Genomic DNA, 16,066 nt, shown 5'->3' on the forward strand with positions numbered 1-16,066 from the left:
CAATGCAGACTAGTCAATTCAGTTCCCTCAATAATTAACGAGGCACTTGTTTTGAAAACAGTCACAGGACTCAAAAATAAACAAATCTGAAATAAAACAGTTATGACTAATCCTAACTGGACCCTAAATGGGAGACCCTGGAACAGAACTCCTGCTAGTATAAGAGTCTGGTTGCAGGCTAAACATATATATAAACTTTATATATAAAGTTCTAAAAGCAAGGAACAACTTTTTAGCTATTTTCAGAGGTGTTTCTCAGGGACCACTGCCTTTTTAGTCTTGATCAAATGTTCCTCTTCTGTACACTCAAAGCTGATTTTAACACAGTTCAAAATTGAACCTGGGGAGACTTCAGGAGGCAGAGCTATGAGCAGCAGCAGATTGTTTTCTCTCCTCTCCTGGATCAACTAGGAATACCAAAGGAGACCACTCAGGACCGAAACAAGACAGGACTAGAATGACCACAGGAATCCACTAAATCACCGGTGAGTACAAACACGTGTGGCTGGTGACAGAGGAGCCTAAGGAGAGATTAAGTGACTGCTAACAGTCCAGCAGTTTATCAGTTGAGACACCACCTCCAGTCTGCCCCACCAACAAGGGGACAGCTGAAGGGAGGAAAGGACTCCCCAGAGACTCACCAAGTGCAACTCTGAGTCTCCATTGCTACTGCCCACAGAATCTGGAGCAGTGACAGGGAGGGACACCAAGGGACAGAGATCTAACCAGGAAATTCAGGAGACCTATACCTCAGTGGCAGAGCTGAGGGGCTGTGAAAGTCTCTTTGCATAACCACTGGATTATCTCTGCCACACCCTGCTTTATCTCTTGGTCAGGAGTCTGTGATTAAACTAAGAAGCCTATTGATAGTTTAAAAGCCTTCAGGCTCCTATAGCCTACAGGGAAGAAAAAAAAAGAGCTTTTAAACCACTGAGCTCCAACTCAGGGATTAAAAGACTTTTGAAACAACTGTTAACTTCCACCACTGTGAACCCTTTAATTAACTTACTTAGACACAAGTCAATCCAGGCAATAGTGAGCAGTAATTTGAAAAGTACTGATAAAGGGAACTCATAACATAATATATAAAATCGTTAAAACAACAAGAAGAAATATTGGAGAATCGAACCAGGACAAGAGTCCAGCTAAAAGTCCTCCAGAGGGTGAAGCACAAAATAACGAGTTCAACATCCAAACATTAGCTAAGGAAATAATCACAGGAGTGAGTAAAGAATTTGAAAAAATTATAATCAGAAATACAGGAACAACAAATGAGACTATGGAAGAAAGTACTAATTATCTCATGGTTATTAGAGAGCTGAAAGCTGAAATCGCTGAGCTAGGAACGCAACTAGCTGAACAAGCTAAAACAGTATCAGAACAGGGTAACAAAATAGATGAACTCCAGAAAACAGTAGAGGGCAGAGAGAATAGAATCAATGAGGCTGAAGACAGAATTAGCAAGATCAAGGACGAATTAAAGACAACTAAAAAAGAAGTAAGAGATCTCAAAAAGAGATTAATAGATGCTGAACACAATAACAGAGTCCTATGGGATGACTTCAAAAGAAACAATATATGCATTATTGGCATACCAGAGGAAGAAAGAGGAGAGGAAGAAAGCATTCTCCAGGCCATAATAGCTGAAAACTTCTCTAGTCTAGACATCAAAGACATAAAGATTCACGAAGCCCAGAGGGTCCCAAACAGAATTAACCCAGACCTAAAGACACCAAGACATATCATACTTAGAACGGAAAGGAATAAGGATAAAGAAAGGATCCTGAAGGCTGCAAGAGAAAAACAAAGAGTCACCTACAAAGGAAAACCCATAAGATTAACAGCAGACTTCTCCATACAAACACTACAGGCCAGAAGAGAATGGCAAGATATCTATCGAGCACTCAATGAGAAAGGCTTTCAACCAAGAATACTATATCCTGCTAGACTGTCATTCAGACTAGATGGAGGCATCCAAACCTTCTCAGACAAGCAACAGTTGAAGGAATTAACTATCACCAACCTGGCCTGAAAGAAGTTCTGAAAGGTCTTCTATAAACAGTCAGACCATCATAAAATAGGCCATATATCAGAACCCTCTAAAACTCTACAAGAATGGTGTTAAAATATCTTCAATCTTTGATATCAATAAATGTCAATGGTCTGAATTCACCCGTTAAAAGACACAGAGTAGGAAGATGGATCAGAAAATACAACCCAACAATATGCTGTCTACAGGAAACCCACCTAACTCAACAAGACAAACACAGACTTAAAGTGAAAGGATGGAAAACTATCATACAAGCCAATGGCCCACAAAAAAGGGCAGGAACAGCTATTCTCATATCTAACAGGATAGACTTTAAAATAGATAAGATTAAAAAAGATAGGAGTGGACACTACTTAATGCTCAGAGGATTAGTCAATCAAGAGGACTTAACAATTATTAACATCTATGCACCCAATGAGAAGCCATCTAAATACATCAAACTTCTACTGAAAGAGCTACAGCAATATATTAACAGCAACACAATCATAGTAGGGGACTTCAACACCCCCACCTCTCAACTTGACAGATCATCCAGGCAGAAAATCAATAAAGACATAAGGAAGCTAAATGAAGAAATAGATAAACTAGAACTATTGGGCATTTTCAGTCATTCATCCCAAGAAACTGGAATACACATTTTACTCGAATCCACATGGGTCATTCTCAAGGATAGACCATATGTTAGGCCACAAAGACAGCATCAGCAAATTCAAGAGCATTGAAATCATCCCAAGCATCTTCTCAGACCACAATGGAATTAAATTAACACTTAACAATCAACAAAAGATTAGTAACAGTGCCAAAATGTGGAAGCTCAACAGTACACTTCTTAACAACTTCTGGGTCAAAGAGGAAATAAAGGAAGAAATCAAAATGTTTTGAGAATTCAATGAAAATGAAGACACAAGCTATCAAACTATTTGGGACACAGCTAAGGCAGTACTGAGAGGGAAGTTCATAGCTATACAAGCACACACTAGGAAACAAGAAAAAGCACAAATAAACAGCCTGCTTGCACATCTTAAAGACCTAGAAGAAGAACTACAAAGGACCCCTAAAGCAACCAAAAGGACAGAAATGACTAAAGTTAGGGCAGATAAGTAACACTGAGAATAAGAAAACCATACAAAGGATCAACAAAAGTAAATGTTGGTTCTTTGAAAGAGTGAACAAAATCAACAAACCTTTAGCCAGACTCACAAAACAAAAAAGGGAGAAGATCCAAATAAATCGTATACTAAATGAAAAAGGAGTTATCACAACAGACACCGCAGAAATTCAACATATCATGCGAGGCTTCTATGGACAACTATACCCCACCAAGATAAAGAACCTGGAAGAAATGGGACAATTTCCTAGATATCTACCAACTTCCAAAACTAAGTAAAGAGTTAGTAGATAACATGAACAGGCCCATCACAGCTAATGAAATTGAAACAGTTATCAAAAACCTTCCCAAAAATAAAAGTCCTGGACCAGATGGTTTTACAAATGAATTCCACAAAAACTTCAAAGAAGAACTAATACCTCTACTTTTAAAAGTCTTCCAGAAGATTGAAGACACTGGAATACTCCCTGCCAGCTTCTATGAAGCCAACATCACTCTGATACCAAAAGCAGACAGGGACACAACCAAAAAAGAAAACTACAGACCACTATCTCTGATGAACATAGAAGTGAAAATATTGAACAAAATTCTAGCCAACCGGATACAGCAGTATATTAAAAAGATTGTTCACCATGACCAAGTAGGGGTTTATCCCAGGCATGCAAGGTTGGTTTAATATACGTAAATCAATCAATGTGATCCACCACATCAACAAAAGCAAGACCAAACACCAAATGGTCATATCAATAGATGCAGAGAAAGCCTTCGACAAAATACAACATCCCTTTATGATCAAAACACTACAAAAAATGGGAATAGATGGAAAATTCCTGAAGATAGTGGAGTCTATATATAGCAAACCTACAGCCAACATCATACTCAATGGTGAAAAACTGGAAGCATTTCCACTCAGATCAGGTACTAGACAGGGCTGCCCACTAGCACCATTACTATTCAACATAGTGTTGGGAGTTCTTGCCATAGCAATCAGGAAGGAGCAAGGAATTAAAGGCATACAGATTGGAAGAGAAGAAGTCAAACTCTCCTTATTTGCAGATGACATGATAGTATATATGGAAAAACCTAAGGAATTCAGCAAGAAGCTTTTGGAAATCATCAGGCAATACAGTAAGGTGTCAGGCTATAAAATTAACATTCAAAAGTCAGTGGCATTCCTCTATGCAAACACTAAGTTAGAAGAAATTGAAATTCAGAAATCAATTCCTTTTACTATAGCAACAAAAAACAATAAAATATCTAGGAGTAAATCTAACCAAAGAAGTGAAAGACTTGTATACTGAAAATTATGAGTCACTACTCAAGGAAACTGAAAAAGACACAAAGAAGTGGAAAGATATTCCATGTTCATGGGTTGGAAGAATTAACATCATCAAAATGAATATACTACCCAGAGCAATCTACAAATTTAATGCTATCCCCCACCCCCATCAAGATCCCAAGCACATTTTTTAGGAGAATAGAAAAAATGCTACAAATGTTTATCTGGAACCAGAAAAGACCTAAATTGCCAAAACAATCTTGAGAAAAAAGAACAGAATTGGAGGCATCACACTCCCAGATTTCAAACTGTATTATAGGGCCACTGTAATCAAAACTGCTTGGTAGTAGAACATGAATAGACACACTGACCAGTGGAATAGAACTGAGAGCCCAGAAATGAGGCCCCACAGCTATGGACACCTAATCTTTGACAAAGGTGCCCAGACTATTAAATGGGGAAAGCAGAGTCTCTTCAACAAATGGTGTTGGAAACAATGGGTTGAAACATGCAGAAGAATGAAACTGAATCACTGTATTTCACCAAATACAAAGGTAAATTCCAAGTGGATCAAGGACCTGGATGTTAGACCAGAAACTATCAGATACTTAAGAGGAAAATATTGGCAGAACTCTTTTCCGCATAAATTTTAAAGACATTTTCAATGAAACGAATCCGATTACAAAGGCTAAGGCAATTATAAACCTATGGAACTACATCAAATTAAAAAGTTTCTGTACAGCAAAAGAAACCACTATCCAAACCAAGAGACCCCTCACAGAGTGGGAGAAGATCTTTACATGCCATACATGAGACAAGAGTTTAATAACCAACATATATAAAGAGCTTGCCAAACTCAACAAGACAACAAATAACCCCATCCAAAAATGGGGGGAGGACATGGACAGAATAGTCACCACAGAAGAGATCCAAAAGGCTGAGAAACACATGAAAAAATGCTCCAAGTCTCTGATTGTCAGAGAAGTGCAAATCAAGACAACAATGAGATATCACTTCACTCCTGTGAGAATGTCATACATCAGAAAAGGTAACAGCAGCAAATGCTGGAGAGGGTGTGGGGTCAAAGGAATCCTCCTGCACTGCTGGTGGGAATGTCAATTGGTCCAACCTCTGTGGAGAACAGTCTGGAGAACTCTCAGAAGGCTAGAAATGGCCCTACCCTATGATCCTGCAATTCCTCTGGGGATATATCCTATGGAACCCAACACATGCATCCAAAAAGATCTGTGTACACATATGTTCTTGGCAGCACAATTTGTAGTAGCCAAAACCGGGAAGCAACCAGGTGTCCATTAACAGATGAGTGACTGAGCAAGTTGTGGTTTATATACACAATGGAATACTACTCAGCTGTAAAAACTGGTGACTTCACCATTTTCAGCCCATCTTGGATGGACCTTGAAAAATTCATGTTAAGTGAAATAAGTCAGAAACAGAAGGATGAATATGGGATGATCTCACTCTCAGGCAGAAGTTGAAAAACAAGATCAGAAAAGAAAACACCAGTAGAACCTGAAATGGAATTGGCATATCGCACCAAAGTAAAAGACTCTGGGGTGGGTGGGTGGGGAGAATACAGGTCCATGAAGGATGATTGATGACACAGCGGAGGTTGTATTGTTAAATGGAAAACTGGGGAATGTTATGCATGAACAAAGTATTGTATTTACTGTTGAATGTAAAACATTAATTCCCCAATAAAGAAATAAAAAAAAATTTTTTTTAATTTAACCAGGAGAGAAAACACAGTTCATAAGCACAAAATAACAGGAAATCTGATGAACATGGTGTATACAAATGTCAACTCGGTACAATGTGAGAAATGTCAGTTCAAATATTAAAAAAATAATCTCCTTTGCTAGGGGAAGGCTTTGTAAGCCAAACAAGACTTAAGCTGAGCTGACTGCAGAGTTAAAGAGGGGGAAATGGAGAGGGTATTTACTGACAGTTGGGGAAAACATATAAACAGAATCATTTAGTATTCCAAAGTCAAATGTACCAGAAAAGGACCTGAAATCAGTAAGCAAGAAGAGAGGCCTGGTTATTTGATTTGATTTGCTTACCAAAACAACTAACAAAATGACTTATGAGCAATGCAGAAATGCAATGTTAGGAAAACTAACCAGGTTCTCTGTAATAATACAGAGAAAAGAAGGGAACAGACTACTGCAATAGTTTGTACATAATTTGGTGAAGCAATGGAAAAGGATTAATCACAGAGTAGGAATTAAGAAATGAAGAGGCTGACTTAAGAGGTGAACATAAAAATTATGTCTTTAGTCCTAAGTGTGTGGGTGGGTGGGGGAGTTGGGGAAATTCTACAAGAGAAAAGCAGGTTTAAAAGAACACAGGTAGCATGATGGGGGGGGCGGGAAATGACCAAGAGGGAACCAGGAGTGCACACTTCAGCCTGGCAAGGACGTCTGAATCTCCTCTACCACACAGAGCCACTGGGCAAAGAGGAAGTTGCATGAGCAGGGGCGTGCTCTCTCGCCTTGGCTTTCTCCTTCATCTCTCACCTTTTATCTGGGAAGGGGTCTACCGCAGAGTAGAGTGATCATACAGGTGTGAAGCCCAGAGAAGACCTGGCAATAAGGAAAGAAAAAAGCAAAGAAAAGAAGAAGAAGATCAAGAGGCTTAAGGGAGGACATTAAATGAAGTCATCTAAGCACAGTGTGAGCAGCAATCCTACCTGCTCTGTTCAAGGCCAGCACAGTGCCTGGCAAGAACAGACATTCCAAAAGGAAATAAATATATTAAAATGATGTAAGATACTCATTCAGAGGTTCTAACCTTCCAGTCTAACAGACTTAATGTTCTCTAACCTACCAGGACAATTTCAGCTTTAAATATTTGCTAATCTCTGTCCACTTCATATGTAATCCTGACATCTGTGTGCTTTTGTATCTTGCTTCTTTCACCTAGATAATAAACAGTCCTTGGTGCCAGTCTCAGGGCTTTTTTCTTTTTTTTAGCAAACTTGTTATTTAACCCAAAAAGGCTTTTGCTAATTCTGTTCAATTCTTAAAATACAAAAATCAATACTTCTCCAGCTGAGATCATTACTATTGTAAGAATGGCATATCCTCTCAGCATTTAAGCTCTCACCAAATTGAAGGAAAAAGAAAACTGTCAGTGTAACTAGTGAAAACAGAAAAATGAATCCAGGGTTTTTTATACAAGGCCAGACATGCAGGAAAAGGTCTTAATGCGAAGAGGTCTACAGGTCTTCATAATGAGCTCAGAAAGCTTTCAAAGTACAAAGGAAAGCTGCTAGGAAATATTGTTCAGACTTTGAATGACACTATCAAAAAGGATCACTTTAGACTAGGAATAAAGACAGTGGTTGCACACAGGACTTTCAAGCCTGAGGTCCTTAGGTATGATCTCCAGCAGCTAAGATGCAGTGCTCTGGTCTCTGCGTTCTTCATTTAAAATAAAATAAGCAAATCTATTACAAAAGTCACTTTGCTAGTAGGTGACAAATGAACTATAGATGGACCAGAGAAGAAGTAAAGGCTGATCAGGAGGCTCCAGCAATAACCTAGGTGAACAATAACAGTGATCGAAACTTGGGTAGGCTGCAGTGGAGAATCAGAACAGCGAATGTCAGATGTATCTGAGAAGTGAAATCAAGCATCCATGCTGAGAAGCAAGCAGACTGTTTCTAAGACTCTGTGGGAACGGTGGTGGTCATCTTTGGGAGGTGGGAGGGAGGGAACACAGAATTTGGTGGAAGCCGTGGTATGGAACCATATATACCCTGTGATCCTACAATCTTGTAACCCACTATTTCTTACAAATAAAAAAATGAAAAAAAAATAATGCAAGTTGATGCTGACAGATTACAGGTAGAACACGACATGAGAGAAAACTCAGGCATAGCCATCAGAGCTTTTACTTTTAGTTTGAGCAACTGGCTAGAAGGTATTTTCTAAGATGGGGAACCGTGTGAGTCAGATTTGGGAGAAAAAGTCCAGAGTTTTGTCCAAGTATTTTAAGATACCTAGTTAAAGTGGAACTATTAGCTGAACTATTGAACTATTAGGCGGGAAGCTGACTACAGGAGTAAGGAATTACATCTAAGCTTCTATCCACTGTTCAAAGACGAGAATGTAAGTCTAGGTGTATGCATATAAACATTAAAAGTTACAGGATTCAGGGAGACTAGAGAGGTAGCTCACCATGTAGGTGACTACATGCCGGTGACCGGCTTCAAGTCTTGGCACCATATGGGAGGGCCACGTGGCGGTGGAAGCGCTCCTTGGTGCTACAGTGTCTCCTGCTCTCTCATCTCAATAAAAGAGCAGCCCTGGAGCAGTGAAGCCACACATGCACAAGACTCCAGTTGTACAAAAAGAAAGGCTATGGAATTAGAGAAGTCATCTGTGATAGGCCTCAGCAAATGAAAGCCATTAGAACAACCAGACCCCTGGCTGGTTTTGGGCTAGACAGCTGAAAAGCAGTGCCGGGGTCTATATAACCTTATAAATGCCTAAACACTTTTACCAGCTGGCTCCTTTTTTTTTAATTTAATTACTTTTATTTATTGAATAGACAGCCAGAAATCAAGAGGGAAGGAGACAGAGTGGGAGACAGAGAGACACCTGCAGCACTGTTTACCACTCCCAAACCTTACCCCACCACCCCACAGGTGGGGCTAGGGGCTTGAACCCACATCCTTGAGTATGGTAACAGGCGCACTCAATTAGATGTGCCACTACCCTGCCCCGCCCCCACTCCCGCTGGCTCTTTAAGAATGTGACTTCCTGGGAGTCACAGTGGGTTAAGGGTTAAGCGCAGGTGGCACAAAGCTCAAGGACCAGCGGAAGGATCATGGTTCAAGCCTCCGGCTCCCCACCTGCAGGGGAGTCGCTTCACAGGCGGTGAAGCAGGTCGGCAGGTGTCTATCTTTCTCTCCTCCTCTCTGTCTTCCCCTCCTCTCTCCATTTCTCTCTGTCCTATCCACCAACAATGACATCAATAATAACTACAACAATGAAACAACAAGGACAACAAAAGTGAATAAATTAAAAAAAAAAAAAAAGAATGTTTCCTGAAGCTTGGAAACTCACTTAACACTTGTTAAGTGAGATAAACCAGAAAGATGACAAATATGGGATGATCACACTCATAGACAGCAGTTGGAAAACAAGAACAGAAGGGAAAACACAAAGCAGAACTTGGGACTGGAGTTGGTGTATTACACTAATGACTGGGGGTGGGTAGGGGCAGTACTCAGGTCCTGGAATTTGATGGAGAAGGATCTAGGTGTGGGTTAGAGTGCTATGTGGGAAACAGAGAAATGTTACACACGTACAAACTACTGTATTTTACAGATGACCATTAACCATTAATCCCCCCAGTAAGGAAAATAAAATAAAATAAAAGACTGCTTCCCGAGCCCTGATCACAAGCAATGAGTAAGCAGAAAGACAATGGCACAAAACTGGAGAGCACCCCCAAAATTTAGAAGCAGAACAAAGAGAAGCCAGATGGAAGGTTCAGAAGGTGGGAGAATCAGCCAGGAGAAAAGAAAATGCAATGTCCACAGGGAACATACACTTTTTCCCTCCCTACTCACAGGCTCTACATTCACAAGCCACCAACCACAAATGCCAGGTGAGTGCATGAATGTGGGGCCCCTGGTGTGGAAACCTGGAGTTTTGTTTTGTTTTGTTTTTTAATGACAAAGGTTAGCTCCTATTAACACCTGCCTGGTTCTAGACCAGCACCCCAAGCCCCATGTTGTTCAAAAGTCAAATGCACAGACTACATGTGCTTTTTGTTTGAAATCCTGTAAAAATCCTTGTTAGTAACATAACAACATTTCAAATGTCCAGGTTGCAATATCTAGTCTACTCAGTTGCATGAGCACATTAATCAGGTAATAACACCATAGCACACATGCTTCTTTTTTGTTTTTTTCAAATGAACGGAAGCAATAACAAGGAGTTTAGAAAAATATTCAGTCAACAAAAATTATCTCTATCTTTTAAAGAGTACTTCCCTTAGAATTTTAAAACAGGACTTCTAAAATACACATTAATACATTTAATATTAAATGTTACATCTGAAATTGGAATTTTTGGAAATCCCTTCCCTTCTATAGATACAAATGTCTTGGGGTGGACGGTAGCACAGCGGGTTAAACACATGTGGCGCAAAGTGCAAGGACTGACTCAAGGATCCCGGTTCGAGCCCCTGGCTTTCCACCTGTGTATGGTGGGGGGGGGGGGGTCACTTCACTAGCAGTGAAACAGGTCTGCAGGTGTCTATCTTTCTCTTTCTCCCTGTCTTCCCCTCCTCTCTCAATTTCTCTCTGCCCTATCCAACAACAGCAGCAGCAATGGCTGTTGTTAAGGTTTGGGGGGCGCCAGCAGGCCAGGCTAGCGTGGCGGTGGTGAACAGAGACAGACTCAGAGACACACGGCTGGGCTGAGAAGCTGCAGTTTAATCTTTATTCACCAACAGGCAAATCACCACACCATGTGCTTCTCCATCATTCTTCCTCCGTGGCTGTTCCTGGGACTCTGGACGTCCTTAGCATACGGGGCGGGGAGGAAGAGGGGCAAGGGCCAAACCATTTCTCTCAGAGGTCGGGGGAAGGGGGCCAAACTCACAGGAAGAATGCCAACAAATGGCCACAATAACAATAGCATCAAGGGCAAGGACAAGGACAATAAAATGGGAAAAATGTCCTCCAAGGGCAGTGGATTCATAGTGCAGGCACTAAACCCCAGCAATAACCCTGGAGGGGAAAAAAAAAAAATCTACAATATAAATAAACAAATGTCTTGTAGCAAGTATTTGTAAGAGCCAGGGAAAGGGAAGGAAGAAAACTGAGATGAACACTAAAACAAAGCATTCCACCAGCTACGGAACTGAAGTAATACTTCTCTAAAAATATCCTTGGAGCTGGGAAGGTAGCATAATGGTTATAGAAAAGACTTTCATGCCTGAGGTGCTGAGGTCCTAGGTTCAATCACCAGCACCACCACCAAAAGCCAAAGCTGAGCAGGGCTCTGGTCTCTTTCTCTTTTATTAAATAAATAAACAAAATATTTTTAAAAGGAAGTAAGGGAGGGGAAGAGAGAGGGAGGGAGGGAAAAGTGATGGATGAGAGGTAGAGAGGAAAGAAGGCAAGGCAGCCAGATGGAGGGGGAAAAAAACCTTCCCCACTTTCCAGCTTCAGGGAGGACATAGCACAAGTGCTGAAGCAGGTGAGCAGGTCTTTTCTTCCTCTCTATCTCCCCTTCCTCTCTCAATTTCTCTCTTTTCTAATCAAAAATAAATAAATAGAAAATTTTAAAAATCCTTCCTTCCAGTCTAGTTTTTTTTTTTCCACCTAGACATGGAAGTGAGTTATCCAGGGGTTACTCTTATTTAATCTTATAATCCAATTACAACACAGTTAGAGGCAGTCATCAGAAGAAAACATATACTTACATGTAATTATTTAAAACGATGAGAAGTCCACCATTAAAATTTTACATGACTGAGGTAGTCATGACAAAAATAAACAAAATAAATCGTACAAAGCATTAAACAATTTGATTTCAAGAGAGAGATCTAAGGTACTTCAGAGAGCGACAATTAGACTGGAATCAGTGTGCTGTCGTGAGGGGCCATGTGTGCGTGTGACCCAGGATAATGGAGTAAGGGCGGCGCCTCTGCAGCAGAGGCGTATACAATGAGCAAGCCTGGGCAGCTAAGTTTAAGAATATCTTTGCAGATTCCGCTCACCTGGCAAAAAATAGTTCAACACAAAGTAGGGGGTGCATACAGTTAAATTTACTTAACTGATACAGTGGGTGGTCTGTACTAAAAATATCTGACACAACTAATTCTGGCAAGGATGTGAAGAAAAGGGGTCCTTATACACTGTCAGTGGGAATGTCAACTGGTTCAGCTTCTACAGAAAACTGTATGGAGACTTCTCAAATATTTTTTTAAAAAGAGAGACCTGCCATATGATCTAGCAATCCCTCTATGCAAAGGAGATCACAATTCTGACCCAGGAGGGCATATGCACACCTGTGCTCATCACAGCGCTGTTCAGAATAGTCAAACTTTGGAAACAGCCCAAGTGTATGGCAACATGAGCAGATAATGATGTGGTACAAGACTGGAAAGATAGCATAATGATTATGCCAAACACTTTCAGGCCTCTGACTCCAAGGGCCCAGGTTCTATCCCCTGAACCACCAGAAACCGGAGATGTTCAGTGCTCTGGAATAAAAAATTTTAAAAAGGAAGTGTGATATATACATACCACACACCCATGGGACAATAATCAGCTTTAAGAATGGAAAAGATATTTCAATCTACTACAGCATTGATGGAACTAGATGGGGGTCATAGTATATATAAGCGAGAAGGAGAAAGACAAACCCATTATCTTACCCAATATGGGATGGGATGTAAGAAACAAAGTACCAGAAATGGACCTAGCCTATGATCCTGCAATTCCTCTCCTGGGGATCTATCCTAAGGAACCCAACACACCCATCCAAAAAGATCTGTGTACACATATGTTCTTAGCTGCACAATTTGTAATAGCCAAAACCTGGAAGCAACCCAGATGTCCAACAACAGATGAGTGGCTGAGGAGGTTGTGGTCTATAGACACAATGGAATACTACTCAGCTATTAAAAATGGTGACTTCACCGTTTACAGCCCATCTTGGATGGAGCTTGAAAAAATCATGTTAAGTGAATTAAGTCAGAAACAGAAGGATGAATACGGGATGATCTCACTCTCAGGCAGAAGTTGAAAAACAAGATCACAAGAGAAAACACAGTAGAACCTGAACTGGAGTTGGCGTATTGCACCAAAGCAAAAGACTCTGGGGTGGGGGGTGGGGGGGGGGAGAATACAGGTCCAAGGAGGATGACAGAGTGTTGGTATGCGACCTAGTGGGGGGTTGCACTGTTATATGGAAAACTGGGAAATGTTATGCATGTATAAACTATTATTATTTACTGTCAAATATAAAACATTAATTCCCCAATAAAGAAATTTTTAAAAAGAAGAAACAAAGCAAAAGGAATACAAGATGAAACATCAATGAATATGCTTATTTAATTATGTCTTGGTCTGTATCTACAGATCTTAAGTTATTATGAGAGAGGTGGGGTACTGCCCCCAGTGAAGAAGTAGAGCCCTTTGGTTGTGGGGTGACAAGTGCCAGCATATATTTTGGGGAGATGTGGAATTATAGCTGTGACACAACTACAGTCTTGCAAAGCACCATTTCCTCAATTTAAAAAAAAAAACATTTGGGGCCAGGTGGTGGCGCACCTGGTTGAGCACATGCACTGCAGTGTGCAAGGACCCAGGTTCAAGTCCCTGGTCCCCACCTGCAGGGAAGAAGCTCTGCAAGTGGTGAAGTAGTGTTGCAGGTGTCTCTCTGCCTCTCTCGTTCCCTATCACCCCGTTCTCTCTTGATTTCTGGCTGTTTCTATCAAACAAAATAAAGATTATAAAATTTTTTTAAAAAACATATTTTAAAAAATGATTATGTCCTATAACTCACAGGACATATGCTGTTTTTTTTTTAATTCTATATGGTTTTAAATATCTTCCACAAATACTTTCAATCACCTGTAGTAAGTACCACTTTATCAGGGTTTTCATATAATTCCAACTCAGTCAGGAACAGTACTTGTTGCTGCAGATTCTCTTATCAGTGGAAGTTAGTATAGCGCAGTGGTTACATTTTTCACTATATCATTCAAAATCTAGATCTGCTCCTGACAAGATATGGGCTCTTGATTTCTAAGCCTCAGTTTCTTGATTTGTAAAACATCTAAAGATATAGCACGTCTCTCTGCATAGAACAAAATTAATTCAAGAACAAGTAGATATTTCTACTCAAGAAAGGGCTACGTAAATACAGTCCTATGGTTAAATAGAATTGTACTCAGAGAATAAAATCATTTCAAAATTTAACAAAAGCAGAATAGTTTTTCTAAGACAGTCAAACTGGAAATGAAATAGTTGAGAGAGTAACACTTGGGAGGTGATAGAATGAACTTACAAGAATCAATGACAATCTTTTGAAGGGAGGCCAGTAGGGAAAAAGAAGGGGGGGGTCCCCCAGAATGTTAAGATAATGTAAAACTATGTACAGAAGTGAGCCACACAAAAGTGAAGATTTAGGAATAGAATGTTCATTCATGAGTTTCCACTGAAGAAAGGGAGTGATCACATTACATTTGGACTTTCAACACTTCTTACAACTCTGTATTTCCACATAAAGTGAACTCTTACTAATAAAATCATACTTACCAGTAACATCTATGTCATTGTGCAAAACTAGGGCAAACTATGTTCATTCCTCTCTAGTATAATAAGGTTTCTGGATATACATGTTGAGAAACAAATTGTAATTCAGTTAGCTTCCCCCACTCCCCCTTTTTCTTTTTTGTCACCAGGATTCAAAACCAGGAGGACCTCACATATGTAAAGCATGCACTCTACCACTGAGTTATATGCCTGACTTCTTCACTATTCTTACCTATAAGAATTTCAATCCTGGGGGCTGGGTGGTGTTGCACCTGACTAAGTGCACATGTTGCAAAGCGCAAGGACACAGGTTTGAGCCCCTGGTCCCCACCTGCAGGGGGAAAGCTTTGTGAATGGTGAAGCAGGGCTGCAGGTGTCTCTGTTTCCCTCCCTATCTCCCCCTTCCCTCTCAATTTCTGGCTGTCTCTATCCAATAAATAAATATAGGTAATTAAAAAAAAGAATTTCAGTCCATTCAATTCAAGGAATGCATACTGACTATCCATTACATGCATAACACCAAGCTACCGTGCATAACACCAAGCTACAGTGTAAAAAAAAGTAAAAATGAGGATAGACACTATCTAGAAAGCTTACAAACTAGTGGGAAAAATTCAAGCTTCTATGTATGAAACTAGTACTTTACAAAATATGGAAGTTCTTTTAGAGATAGATGTCCATAACTCTGTGGAGATCCAAGGAAAGAGCATGATTTTTAGGAATAAATAACGGAAGACTACAGGAAAGGTAAAAGCGTGGACTTAAAAGATCAGTGATAGGGTGGGTGTAGACAGCATGACGGTTATGCAGAGAGATTCTCATGCCTGAGACTCTGAAGTCCCAGGTTCAATCCCCTGCACCACAATAAGCCAGAGCTGTGCAGTGCCCTGGTGATTCTGTGCCTTTCTCTCTCTGCAGCTCTCTCAAAAATAAAATAAATAAAATACTTTGGAAAAGAGAAGAAAACATTCCAGGAATAGATGTAGGCACAGCAAAAGGTTGAGGAGGTTGGGTGTACACGGAGTAGACCTCTTAATATTTTGGGTATAAAGCCTATACCTAAAAACATTTGCTTAAAAACTTTTTGTAGTATCTTTATTTATTGGATAAAGACAGCCAGAAATCAAAAGCAAAGAGGGTGACAGAGAGACACCTGCAACACTGCTTCACCACTCATAAAGCTTTCCCCCTGCAGGTGGGGACTGGGGATTTGAACTCAGATCCCTGTGCATTGTAACATGTGCACTCAACCAAGTACGCCACCACCTGGGTGGGCCCCCTAAAAACATTTCATAAAATAAGCTACTACAGATTTAC

General features: G+C 40.3%; 1 protein-coding gene across 2 annotated transcripts in view; it reads right to left on the bottom strand.

The window, feature by feature from the left end:
* The window catches only part of NUS1 (NUS1 dehydrodolichyl diphosphate synthase subunit), a 35,845-nt gene that overhangs the window by 16,355 nt on the left and 3,424 nt on the right, over window positions 1-16,066 (bottom strand). The gene's annotated exons all lie outside the window — the stretch shown is intronic.

The sequence above is a fragment of the Erinaceus europaeus genome, chromosome 4, assembly GCF_950295315.1.
Source record: "Erinaceus europaeus chromosome 4, mEriEur2.1, whole genome shotgun sequence".
Lineage (NCBI taxonomy): Eukaryota > Metazoa > Chordata > Mammalia > Eulipotyphla > Erinaceidae > Erinaceus > Erinaceus europaeus.